Source organism: Battus philenor, unplaced genomic scaffold, assembly GCF_028537555.1.
Source record: "Battus philenor isolate CCGP_79_NKW_IND1 unplaced genomic scaffold, ilBatPhil1.0.hap1 SCAF_5, whole genome shotgun sequence".
Taxonomy (NCBI): Eukaryota; Metazoa; Arthropoda; class Insecta; order Lepidoptera; family Papilionidae; genus Battus; species Battus philenor.
This window is the reverse complement of record NW_027181715.1, coordinates 15,812,362-15,827,162: the sequence shown is the minus strand read 5'-3', so window position 1 is coordinate 15,827,162 and position 14,801 is coordinate 15,812,362.

Here is a 14,801-nt window from a genome sequence, read left to right as displayed (position 1 = left end):
TGCGTTTGTCGCACGACTTCCACTGCATGTGCGAAAGTGGCTAAATATTCGTCCTTTTCTTACTTAGGATGGACTTCCGCAAGGTAACGCCTGATTCCATTAAATGTTGTATAGGTAGATTATAATTCATTAGTTGTAGTAAATATTTATTAGCTTTATTCTTGCGTTTATAGTCAATAAACTTGTTTGTTTACTTCATCGACCTGCGTGTTTCTTTTCTGAGTTAATCCTGCGTGTCGTGTTACAGTCCATTAAATGTAAACGTGAAAAGCGCGTCCGTGGAACAGGAACGGAGCCGCAATACTAACTGTAGCTCAACGAACCAAAGAGTGGGCCGACATTGCTCAAGGGTTGACAAGTTTTTTTTTTATTTCATGGCACCCGATGAGCCTCACATTCTTCTTATCTTATTGCTGTAGATGGAACTTTTAGTGCAATTTTTTTTGGTACGTCAAGTGGAAGTGGTGATCATATAGCACACGGAACAATATGCCGCAAAAACCTTAAGGTTTTGGAATGAAAATCAGGGACCGACTAGCGTAAGGCTTCCGACAACAAGGTAGAAATACAATACTCTGTAAAGGTCTTTGACAAGTTTTTTTTTTTATTTCATGGGTCCTGGTTCTGTAAGCCTCACGTTCTTTCTATCTTATTGCTGTAACTGTAACTTTTTGTGCAATCTTTTTTTGGTACGTCAAATTGAAGTGGTCAGGCCATATAGCACACGGAACAGTATACCGCAAAAGCCTTAAGATTTTGGAGTGAAAACCACGGACCGACAAGCGTAAGACTTCCGACAACAAGGTAGAAATATAATACTCTGTAAAGGTATTTGACAAGTTTTTTTTAATTTCATGGGTCCTGGTTCTGTGAGCCTCACGTTCTTTCTATCTTATTGCTGTAACTGTAATTTCTTGTGCAATCTTTTTTTGGTACGTCAAATTGAACTGATAAGGCCATATAGCAAATGAAACAGTATGCCGCTAAAGCCTTAAGATTTTGGAGTGAAAACCAGGGAATGACAAGCGTAAGACTTCCGACAACAAGGTAGAAATACAATACCCTGTAAAGGTCTTTGACAAGTTTTTTTTTATTTCATGGGTCCCGGTTCTGTGAGCCTCACGTTCTTCCTATCTTATTGCTGTAACTGGAACTTTTTGTGCAATTTTTTTTTTTGTAAAAGTTGAAGTGGCCAGGCCATACAGCACACGGAACAGTATGCCGCAAAAACCTTAAGATTTTGGAGTGAAAACCAGGGAATGACAAGCGTAAGACTTCCGACAACAAGGTAGAAATACAATACTCTGTAAAGGTCTTTGACAAGTTTTTTTTTATTTCATGGGATCCGGTTCTGTGAGCCTCACGTTCTTCCTATCTTATTATTGTAACTAGAACTTTTTGTGCATTTTTTTGGTATGTCAAATTGAAGTGATCAAGCCATATAGCACACGGAATAGTATGCCGCAAAAGCCTTAAGATTTTGGAGTGAAAAATACGGACCGACAAGCGTAAGACTTCCGACAACAAGGTAGACATACAATACTCTGTTAAGGTCTTTGAAAGCCACTGGTCTTATTGGAATTCTTTGGAGGAGGCATATACTAAACTGTAGACGTTTATTGCTGAAAAGGTGATGACGATGACAGAATATTAAACTGTAGAAAGATCAAAATATTTTGATGATGTTACTCAGAGATGTCGAACGCTTAAGGTAACAACAACAAACAAGGTGACTACACTAAACGTATTTTAGAAACTGTTTGTTAGGGTGTCCTTAAAATAGATTAAGAGGCTTAATAAACACTGTAAAAGTCAATTATCCGTGTCAGTGATAAATAAATAAGCAAAAATTGTATTTAATAAAATAAATATAGATGCTGCGATGTAAGAATCAATGTAATTTGGAAAGAAAGGCGACGGGTGTGAGTTGAGAACGTGATGAAAGATATTGCGAAGGGTGTGAGGAAAAGAGAGAAAGAATTTGTAAGGAAAGAGAAAGAGCTACAAAAATAAAAAAAAATATACAAACAAAAACTTGAGGAAAAAATATTAAACGTAAATATATAAACAAAGGCACGCACGCTAGTGTCTATGGAATATTGATCCTATTATTTATATAAAAAAAAAACAAGAAATAGGTTGTAAATGAGAAAAATCGTTACATCATTTTTTTAATTATTATAACAGGAAACCTTATATATTTCACGTTTCAAAGTAACATAAAAATGAACAACCAAGATCATTCTAAAAAGTTCGAGATGTATAATAAAGAAATAAGTTTTTAGAGTCCTTTAAACCTAAGTTATTTCATGCTTTACTAATTAGGAACATTAAACTTTATATATACTTTCCTATTTAATGGGATCAGGCGTTACTTTGCGGAAGTCCATCCCAAGTAAGAAAAGGACTAATATTTAGCCACTTCCGCACATGCAGTCGACTCTGTGTTTGGTAATCGGTGCAACATAACTCCTGAAGATGCCCCGTGGAGGGGTGAAACACGTGTTGGGTGATTTGACGGTGGCAGTTGTGTAATCCGCATTGTTTGCCGCATACGCATTTATCAGCGGGCTGGCGGGCGGTGCACTTTGTTGCACGACTACCACTGCATGTGCGGAAGGGGCTAAATATTGGTCCTTTTCTTAATAAACTTTCGTGTTTAAATATTAAATAAAATTAAAGTTGAAATTTATACAAGATATACACAGACGAATGTCTCTTTCTTCTACTTTTCAGCCGATGGACGCCCACGGCAAGGAAAACTTCCCGATATAATATAGCAAGAAAAAAACGTTTACCAAATTTGAAAAAACTATAAATTATAATTAATTATTGTTTTCTATCTGTCTCTGCATAATTTGTAATATAATAAATAAATCGATGTAACATATTTCAGATCATCACTATATATAAGGTGATTGTAATCATGTTTAACTTAAACTAATCACCCTTTTATACTTGTTAATAAAATTAGGTTTTATTTATTCATTGCTCTAATAGTTAAATATAAATTAAACCCGTATGGTGTTGGCTAACTTAAATGCGAATGCTTATCTGTGCTTAGCTTTACTTGTATGCAACTCGGAGAAGGCTTTTTGCTGTTGTACATCTCCATGGTTGTTAGGTCCTTTTTGATATGTACAAAAACATTTACGATTGCTTGCTTTTAACATAACCTAACTTTACCTTTTTTTTTGGTTTCGTGGGGGGTATCTTGCGGATGTTCAAGATGCCCTGCCTCTGGGGGAAGGACGGGATTATGTGGGATTCCTAGCTATTAAAGCCCCCCTGTGATCACTCTCTACGCTATGCGGGGGATCGAGGTATCTCCCGGTCAGGGATCGCCACGCGGTCTTCCCTCGCGCTGTGCTAGTATTGTTCACGCTACTCCCAAAACCCTTGTGGTGCTATCACGATGGTTCGTGACCATCTTCATCACCAAAGCAACCGTTTCCGGTGATCACCTGCGAAAGTCTGTAGGTGAGCCTTCCGTCCAGCTGCATCCAGGCGTCGAAGACAGGCAGGATCGCTCTACCTGACTTAACCTCAATAGCTTTTTATCAGTTCTTTGAGACGAATATATAGGTTGTTAATATGATGTTGCCTTTTATAAATAAAAGCTGAATCGACACTTAATATTAGTCAAAATATCATCACCGTCTTTATTTTAGCTGGTAAATACCGCAAGCCTTGGACTTCCTCCAAAGGTTGCCATGACGACCGGTCATGAGCAGCCGATGACTTCAAGTAGCCTTTAATATGTAGTCGGTTTACCCAGAGGTTTACCGAAACTATATATATATTAACTCATATTAAATTGCACAAGCTATTTTCCCAGCCCAATGCCATTTCATACGAGTAACTCTTCGAGTTACATCAGCGTCCTGTGTTCGTCTCCATATTTCTTATTCGAAATTAAAAAAAAAAAAAAAAAAAAAACAGAAAAAAAAATTCATTGCATGTTTGGTGTAGTGCTAAACCAAACAACGGATCCATCTATTCAACAACTTTTTTTTAGCCATTTCCGCACATGCAGTGGTAGTCATGCAACAATATGCCAAACACTAGAGTCACTAGAGTCACAGAGGCAGTAATCGGTGTAACATAGCTCCTGAAGATGCCCCGTAAAGGAGTGAAACACATGTTGAGTGGTTTAACGGTGGCAGTTGTGTAATTCGCATTGTTTGCCGCATACGCATTGATCAGCGGGCTGGCGGGCGGTGCACTTTGTTGTACGACTATTACTGCATGTGCGGATGTGGCTAAATATTGGTCCTTTTCTTACTTAGGATGGACTTCCGCAAGGTAATGCCTGATTCCATTAAATATATAAATAAAAATTATAACAAATAGTAAAATTTAAATAAATTATAAAAATTGAGTCAAAATGTCAAAAGTCTGTGATAATGTAACAAACTGTGGTCAAAGAACGAAGACGAGGTAAGGAAGGCGATGAGAGACAATTTGAATCTGAAGAAAGATAGAGATTGTGAAGGAAAGAAGAAAATTGTAATATAAGAGATTGAAGAATGAAAGGAGAAGGTGAAATAAAAGTATAAACTAATAAAAAATAGTTCCGAGTTATAACGTCACTGCCTCTCACATGGCAGGAAGAAATGAGGACCTCAAAAAGGAGGGCCATTAAAAAAGTGAACGTCCTCCAAAAGAAAGCCTCTTGACGTGACTAAGGTTGTCAACTTCGAGCAGTACAAGATAATTCTTCTTATAATAACAGGCACTTGTTCTGTGACAAAATGCTAAAAGTTATGTCTCTCTTATTCAAAGCCACATGTCAATATCACCGCTTCCGTCTAAATCTAAGCAATCATCGATAACAAGTAATTAACAACCGATCAAAGGTGTTTAAGTGTTGTTCCGTGTAAAGCCTTCGTAACTTAACACTTTGATCTGAACAGGCTGTAAACAACAATGTTGGTTCAGCTTCATTATGATGGATTTGATGATATTTTCGTGAGATTAAATTGAAATTTTCATTAATATTCCGAGTCTCTAAATCTTGTCGAATGAAGTAATTGTTATTCCGACACTCTAAAGGTTTTTTAACACGTTCATTGCGGGCCCAGTTTTGAAGAACTTTCAGCTGGTGCGGCTGAGGTCGAATCAGCCTCAAGCTGAACTTCCTAGTAGTGCGGTTGAGGCCTTTTCTGCCTCATGTTCATCAATATTTTTTACAATATTGAGTCAATGCTTCGCAGACATAAAGAAAGCTATATTTGTCTTTGTCATACCTCATACGGTTGAGTGTAAACAGCCGCCGCACTAGAGAGAAAACACGAGTTTTACGCGCCGCACCAGTGCAAAGTTTACCATGAGGCTGAATCGACCTCAAGCCGCAGTGAACGTGTTAATAAGTTGTATTGTATAAGGATGTGTCGGAATTACATGAATAAATTTTCACATTTTTTACTGCCATGGGAATACAAGACGCACGGTTTCACAGTAAGCGTTGTTTAACAACTTTCATAGTACGAAGAGACAGATGGAATAACCTAGTATTGCTGTTGTTTCCAGCTGATTATAACTTTTTTTACATTCTTCCCTACTATGGTAAAGCAGGGCCTGTTTATACAATTAGTTTTTTTACTAAAAGCTATTGTTGTCATGCTTCTGTCTCGTTTTTCTTAGTATCTTACCTTAATTTCTCTTTTTTTTCCTTTCAAAATATCTCAAAATTTTTTTTTTACATTTCCTTTAGTATATCGCCTCAATTCCATCGTCTTCTATACAGGATCACATTAACATTTCCTTTTATTTTTGTTTATGTGTCTTTGATTTTTGACATTTATTTGCTTTAGTTTAATATTAATATTATTTAGTTTTATTATTATTTATGTTACAGTTTATTTTTATTATCTTGTTTTTTATCTTTTATGATATTATCTTGTTAAAACAAGATAATATCATAAAAGATAAAAAAAAAAATAAAATTGAGAGGGAAAATAAGCACTAATATTAAAACTACCTTATCCATATATATATGTGTGTGTGTGTTGTTATATATACATATATATATATATATATATATATAACTTAGGTCCTACGACTTTCGTACAGAAGTCTAGCTGTTAATTCAACTTGCCAATTCACTTAGCTATTTCGGTTAGTTTATTTTAATAAGGCAATGTTTACGATAGCGGTTTCTATCGTCACTAGATACACCTACACAAGGGTGTGAATGGTAAATAACCATTAATATTAAAAATTATCTTAATTAAGTTTTTATATTAAGAGACTTTTTTAAAAATAATGATATATTTAAATTGTATGACATGTTAGGACCTTGAATAAGTTCTCGCTGTTTTTTTTTCAAAACTAAATTATTTAAAATACAATGCTTACAATGACATTACTCAACGTATTGTCCATCATTAGAGACCACTTTCTCCCATCTCTCTGGTAGCAATTGAATTCCCCGTCGGAAAAATGACTCATCTTTCGAGGCAATCCATGAATCAAGCCATTTTTCATTAATACTAATCCATAAGTAGTATAGCCTTTAAGTAAAGTTTGTTACTAACTTATATTCTATGGACTCACTAGATTCTGAAATATTTTTTTTAATATTAAGCGCCTGTATCATTAATCATACTATTATTCGTTCTTTATATCATATCTTCGATAAATTTACTTTGTTTTTTATGAAATTACAACTCTCAATAACTCGCACGGTTTTAACGAGCGTGCAACCAGCTACGCCAATATTTAAGCGAAGTAAACAAGTCTGAGTATATCAATGCAAAATATTTGCAATTAAAATGTTCAACTTTCTCTTCGCGCAAAGCAAACAATCCGCGATACGAAAGCGAAGTTAAAAAAAAATAACCTGAATGTTTATACGATTTTATACACGGATAAAATATTTATTATAAATCATGATTTTTTTTTATAATCTTTCAATCCGGCCCTGGTTGGTTTGTGGTTTTGTATATTGTTTTATTCAAAATATATACATACATATGTTTTAGATACGGCAATAAACGATTCAATATATATGAAAAATCTCACAGTATTTTGTGGCCTTTATTTCTTAGGTTAATTTACGAGTATATATGTTAGATCCCACTCGGAACTTTGACAAAGGTCTTCCTTCATAGGTTTCAAATGGAACCAGTTGGAAGTAGCTTGAATCCAGTCTGTCCTGGTTTTAACGTCCTTGCAGATCCTTGGTCTTCACCCCAGATTATTTTGGTCTCTACAGCCGTCTGTCCTGTGCTCTATGTGGTCTAATTACTGCCACTTCAAATATCCGCTGGGCAAAGTCAGTTACAATCGTTCCTCTACGGATTTCCGTACTCCTGATTCGATCCTATAGAGAAATCTTTAACATGGGCTATATTACTTGCACACCTGATCATCGGCTGTTCCGTATTTATCACGGAGCGTATGTACTGCCAATTTTGGTTGCAGCAGAGAAAACAGAGGAAGACAAGAGGAAAGTTTCAAGTCCTTCCTGGAAAATTGCAGAAAGCTAATAGGTGGGGGGATAAAAGATAACATTACAATCGTTAAAAAGGTAATGGAAGATAGCTGTAATACAAAAAAAAGGTGATAAAAAATTGTGATTTAGAAATGGGATGTAGTAATAAAACAAAACAAAAACAATAAGCAGAATTGTTAAAAATATAGTTTAAACATAATAGCTAAATAAAAATAATTAAAAAAGCAGTCCGGGAGAAAATGGTGAAGGTTAAGAGACGATGAATGAAAGGTAAAGTAATTGAAAAGAATAAAGATTATGTGAAAGAAAAAAAAGAACGAGTAAGAGATATTGAGACAGGTTAAAGAATAGTAAAGAAATAAAAAGAAAGTGAATAAATTATTTACCAAAACCTTCTCCCTGTAAACTCAAGACAAGGGCTGTACTGGAGATCCCAAATAGCAGAGACATGAAAAAACATTGACGTTATTAGAGCTGCACATGTTTAGACCAAATGCTCATAGGGTACGGGAGATAATCCAAGTACTTGTACAAATTTTATCTGACCCTGTGGTGGACCAGACCGTGGTGCACGGAAACACTTGCATTTGCACATGTACCGCATTTTCAAGTGAAAGAGTAAACTGTGAGTTAGAAAGAAAGGCGAAAAGTGGCACCATCACTTCCCTGATGGGAGACGAAGAGTGTCGCTATATTTTTTTTTATGACCCTCGCTATTGGGGGCCTCTCGTACCCCTATTTATGGTGGGATAGGGACTTTATTAGCATTTAATTTATTCACTTTATTATTTTATTTTCATTCTCTTCTCTTTCATTCTTCACATAATCTTTCATTCTGTTATTTTATACCACAATTCTGCTTTCTTTCCCTTTTGCTCTGTTTTACCATTCTTTCATCCTCTTTTCATTTTACATTTTCTTAATTTCTTGTTTCGTTGTATCACATTTTTATCTTTATCTTTATCACAGTTTAATATCATTTATTTTTACATACTTTTTTTGTTTTTTTTGTTGATGCCTAACTTTAATTTTTTTCTATTGCGTATTGTATAATTTTTTTGCAATAACCGAGGAATTCTTTCATAGTTTCTTTTCCGCCTATCAGGGAGGGTATTGTCTCCTTCCTGATTCCAACGCCAGACCGGCACTCGAAGCCGTGCCGGAGTCCCCCGTATGCGGGACACCGGGCCACAAGGTGGATCACGGTCTGGTCTGAACCTATGGAGGTACTCAGAGAAACCCCCGTGTCCTGTGAAGAGCTGGGCCGAAACCGCGTCCACCCGCTATATATTTTTGAGGTTCGATAAATTATAAATAAATAAAATACATATTATTACATGGCTATCTTTGGGGGAGACATATGCCTTTCAGTGGGTCCATGGGCTGAAAAGAAAGAAAGAAGACATTCATCTAGGTAGTGAGAATTATACTTGAAAGTTAAATCTAAGTATACGTAATTACAGTGTAATTTAAATTAAATAGAGGTTCCTAGAACCCCGGAGAGTACCTATTACTACACTTAATTAGTACTTAAAGTAATCGGATTAATGTAAAGGCTTTTGTTCCATGAAAATTACAGATTAAATTTCGCCATACAAATTCACTTTACAAAACCTTCAAAGCTAACTTAGTCGGATCTTATACTAATCATGTCAAATCTTTGCAACGATTTATCTCAATCTATTGTTTTATGTTCTATATTTAAATACTTCTCTTTTGTATAATCTTCTCTTACTGTTAACTCTTGTTATTAAAATAGAAGAGTTGTAAGTGTACCACCAACACATCTTTCTTTTAAATCGTTTTATTTATCACTGTATATGTTTATTTTAAAAAGCATATATGTATATTTATTTATTAAACTCTTTTAAATCTTTTATATTTATGACTAATTACGCTTTTTAAGATCCCCCTATATAGTTAAAATAGGTAATTTGATTACTTATTTATTTAATTGTCTCTTTCTTTGTTCTTTACATTTCTTCCCAAACTTTTATCTATGAACCTTTATTGTATCACCTTCTATTCTTCACCACGATTCTTACACAACACGTGACGTTTTACAATATTGTAAGAATATGTGGCGTCTATCGCCATCTTCCATCAGGATGCAATGATGCCGTACTTCCATCACCCTGCATACTTTGATAATAAAATCAGGTTTACTAGCTGACCCGGAAAATGTTGTTTTGCAATATATACGATTTCTGACTGTGGATTAAAAATACAAAATACTTAGCACATATATATATTTTTATAATAATTTATATCTTGAATTTATATACATTAATTATAATAATACAACTAATAAGCAATCGATTCCACAATGCTATAGTATGTACGTGATTAGTGATTTATCGACCGCCATGAGTAGAAAATTATAGTTGCTAATATGACCTTCAAAAAATAGGAGTTAATTGTAGAGGGAAGTAAATTAAGGCTTGTGTGGTTTTTTTCAACGCAAAATCAAATAATAATAAAATAATTGGTCTGGATAATCTTTACCACTCAGGGGTTCTAAATAAATACACTTTACAACCAATTCTTAGATCAGCTGAATATATAAATATACATATATATATATTCAGCTATTATATTATATATGTATATATATATGTGTATATATATATATATAAATCTTTTAGTCTAAACAAATCAACATACTTACCCTTCCGAATAAAATGAAAAGTCTGAAAATGAAACTTTTCAAGAGACGTAAAACTAAATATTGATTATATCTCAAAAATTTTAACTACATAAATCAGTGAAAATATTTATTAGAACACAATTGTATGTATTATCAACATGCCAATTAGAAGTAGTTTTTAATCCTTTTGTGTACTAGTCTGTACTTCACCTATTTTAAAATTAGAAACATTAAAAAATTTAACTATGCCTACCTCCGCCATTTTTTGTTAGAAAATTCTTAAAAAATTTACATAGATATATTGGAACTCATAGATTTCAAATATCAAAAAAAAAACGAAAAAAATTATAATAAAAAATCGGTCAAGCCGTTTCAGAGGAGTGTTGCAAACTTATACTCACGTGAATTTATACATAAATGATTATAAAAAAATTCAACAAACAATAAGAAATGTTGTCGCAAATATAAAATACAATACGTGAAGCAAATAAAAATTTATTTATTTTATTGCTTACCTCTATAAAACGTAAAACGGATTTCGTCATGTTTCAGGTGAGCCTTCGTAATACGTTTTCCTTCAGATCCGATTTGCTAAAGTGTCTCATATTTTCTAACATCTGAAATTCAGCAACAATAGATTGTGCCTTTTGAATTTACGACAATGTCGGTGTATTTTGATTAAAAGACTTTTTCACTTATATAATAGAATCTACTATCAATAAAATCTTGAATATCTATTGACAGTATATCTACAGACATATATATATATATATATATATATATATATATATATATATGTCTGTATATATATATCTATATATATATATATATATATATATATATATATTACTTTAGGCTGTGCAGAGATATATTAATAAATGAAATAAAACAAATTAGCAACTTAAAAGATAAAAAATAAAATAAAAATATAAAATAAAATTGAGAGAGAAAAATCTCACATAAACACACCTTATATAAATATATTTATAGCTACCAATTACTGTATTTATATATAAATATAAACAATTACTGAAAATCTAGGCTTTTCCTGAAAATCTCTTTTTTGTGATCCCATTATTAAAGCCTCTCATGTTCTTCTATCGTGTCGTTTGTACATTTGTCTCTACCTATAATAATTTATTCGTATGACTTTATTTCCACACTCTTCTTTTTTCTCTCTCAGAGTCTTCTATTCATTCCTCTATTGTTTATATCATTTTCTCGCGTTCCTTTCGAAACCTTGTTTTCCTTTCATACATCGCCTCGGTTTCATTGTCATCAAGTGTATTCTTTATTTATATATATACACTCTGTGTTTGGCACTAATCGGTGTAACATAACTTCTGAAGATGCCCCGTGGAGGGGTGAAACATGTATTGAGTAATTTGGCGGTGGCGGGTGTGTGATTCGCATTGTTTGCCGCATACGCATTTATCAGCGGGCTGGCGGGCGGTGCACTTTATTGTACGACTACCACTGCATGTGCGGAAGTGGCTAAATAATGATCCTTTTCTTACTTAGGATGGACTTCCGCGAGGTAATGCCTGATTCCATTAAATATTCTTTATTTTTAATTTTTAATTTTATTTCCTGCCTTTATTTCTTATTTTACTTTCTTAACACCTATAAATAAGATCGTCACAATGTACAGTCCTGCGCTGCACGCATTCAGGGATTTTTCGCGAACTTTTTTATATCGATTTTCCAACTAGTGTGGGACCATTCTATGCCGCGTCCTCTGGTTCATGGTTCCTACTGAAGAACACTTCGACCCCAAATGACCTTCTGCCACTGCCATTTCAGACGCGTAATTATTCATACTGATACATATTGGTTAAATATACTGTCGTTACATTCCAAAGAAGCCCAATACCAGGATATACCATAATCTTCACGCTCGGCATGGGAGTTGGCATTTTCAGTTGAATATACATTTTATATTATATCCATTTTTACATTTTATTTTACAATTATAATTTGATTTATTTACAATTGTACTGTTTAAATATGTCTTATCTTATATGACAGTTATTTTTATACATCTATTTATATATGTTTTCGAACTTATTTATATTATCTCTTTTATTATAATTATTCAGTAAACTTTTACACATGCAACGATATACTTATTTCATAAAGTCCATTGTCTGATGTAAAAAATTAGCAAGAATTATAAAGTGAATCAGTATAAAAAGCTCTCCTGTACACCATCCAACCAACAATTCGTCAGTGTCAAGGCGTCCGGAGAAAAACTACCAAACGACTTGCCGAAGCGGTTTTTGCAACGGATTGCTCGGACGAAAGTTTCGTTACTATGTTAGGTTAAACTAATGTAAGTTTTGCTTGGTTTGCGGTCGAAAAAAAATTGTTGAAATGTAAAAAATATTTATTTTAAAAAAATGATTTCTTTATGTTAACAGACTTCTCTCCTTTATTATATGTACGCAATTAGATGATATTGTAAGGCATGCGTGTGCGCAAGTTATGGTCTGTAGAAACAATGCTTCTTCTTTGTTTTGTTTGTTGACTTTAACCAATCAAACAGAACTAAATTTCACTGAACCACCATTTGTTTTAATTTAGGATGATGATATGATATATGAAATGATGATATGAACAAGGTAAAGTGTATACATATATATAAAGGTTATACGATATAAATAAACACTGTACTCGGATTTCGCATACTAAGAATAGATACAAATATGTTCTTATAAATATTTTCATTGCTTCGTGTAGCCAATATTTTTTAGATATAACCAATGTTTATTTTCTTATCTCGTCTAAAAGATGCATTTTCGAATTTATCATTTTGTTAGATGGGGTGGCAATATATTTCAATTTTATTTAACCAACATACCATTTAAAGACGTATTTAATTGCGGTTTTCGAAAAATAATAAAGTATACAAATGGCTCCGACAATACGAGTCCTGAATACCTCTGTATAGTACAAAGGCTTATTCATGAAGCAAAGCTCCATATGGAGGTCGATGAAGAGCTGAAGAGGGCAACCTAAAAAAGCCTCCCTCCTTGCTTTGTAAGGAGTGTTATAAGCAGCTAATACAGTCGGCCATTTTGCGTAGTCACGTCCGGCTGCAAATATTGTCATCATAAGCCACTCTGCATCCAAATTATGCGGTCGAGACCCTTGGCATTATACTTTCTACACCTGGTTACAACACACAGAAATATATATTCTATATCTATAGTAATTAAATTCGTTTTTGATTGAATTATAAAGAAGTTATGTTACACCGATTAGTATCTGTGTTTGGCACTAATCGGTGTAACATAACTCCTGAAGATGCTCCGTGGAGGGGTGAAACACGTGTTGAGTAATTTGGCGGTGGCGATTGTGTGATTCGCACTGTTTGCCGCATACGCATTTATCAGCGGGCTGGCGGGCGGTGCATTTTATTGTACGACTACCACTGCATGTGCGGAAGTGGCTAAATATTGGTCCTTTTCTTACTGAAAACAACGGAGTCACCGATTTGTAGTACTTTTGTATGATGCTAAATATTTGAGTAGGCTATGAGGCACTCGAAATAACAATTCAACTGTGTATCTTGCAATTGACCAGAAACATAGCCAATACGTATATTGTAATCTTGTCTATAAGGAAAAATGGTGTGGAATATAAGAAACTGCTTTATACACAAGATTAGCACTAAATAAATATGAGTTTTATACCGCGGCGCATCGAAAAGGGGAATTCCACAGAATTATAATTCTTTATTTACATTGGTATCATAAGTGCAACATAATGACGTAGTTAGCGGTGCATATAAAAGGGGAATTTTGTATAAATATATTTTTTTATTTACATCAGTGCTATAGGAACAACAGTACGTTATCGTCAGCGGCGCATCGAAAAGAGGAATTCCATAGAAATATAATTCTTAATTTACATCGGTAATACAGGAGCAACGTTACGTCACCGTCAGAGGCGCATCGAAAAGGGGAATTCCACAGAAATATAATTCTTAATTTACATCGGTAATACAGGAGCAACATTACGTCATCACCAGCGGCGCGTCAAAAAGAGGGATTCCAAAGAAATATATTTCTTTATTAACCACAGTATTAGAGTAGCAACATTACGTTATCGTCAGCGGTGTGTCAAAAAGGGGAATTCCACAGAAATATAATTCTTTATTTATAAAATCTTTATAATAAAAATATATATATTAGTAACTACTTGAAAATACTAGGTAAGAGTAACTTTGAATTACGTAGCACTTGATATTCAGTAAAAAAAAGTTCAAAGGCATTCATATCCAGTAAGTTACAAAGAGAAGAAAAAAATCCATTTGCAAAGTTTTATGAGCTTAGAAAAAGTAATTAATTACTTTGCCGCGAAAGCTCATCGCGCGATCCTCGCGAACTAATATTTAAAAATACATTTGTTTAAATTAAGAAGTTCAGTGAAAACTGAATTAATTTCTCTACGTAACTACTCCGCTGAAGAAAGTTGAAATTGATTTTCCATATTCAATATAATCAAAAGTTTATCACTATGAATACGTCAGCGAAGTTGGAGACGAAATAAATTTGCTGACATAGCTCTCAGTGGGTATGCCGTAGTTGGATCCTTCAAAATTTACAGTGGAAACCGTTTAAAAATACATTTCACTTTTCTTAACACGTTCACTGCGGCTTGAGGCCGATTCAGCCTCATGGTAGACTTTGC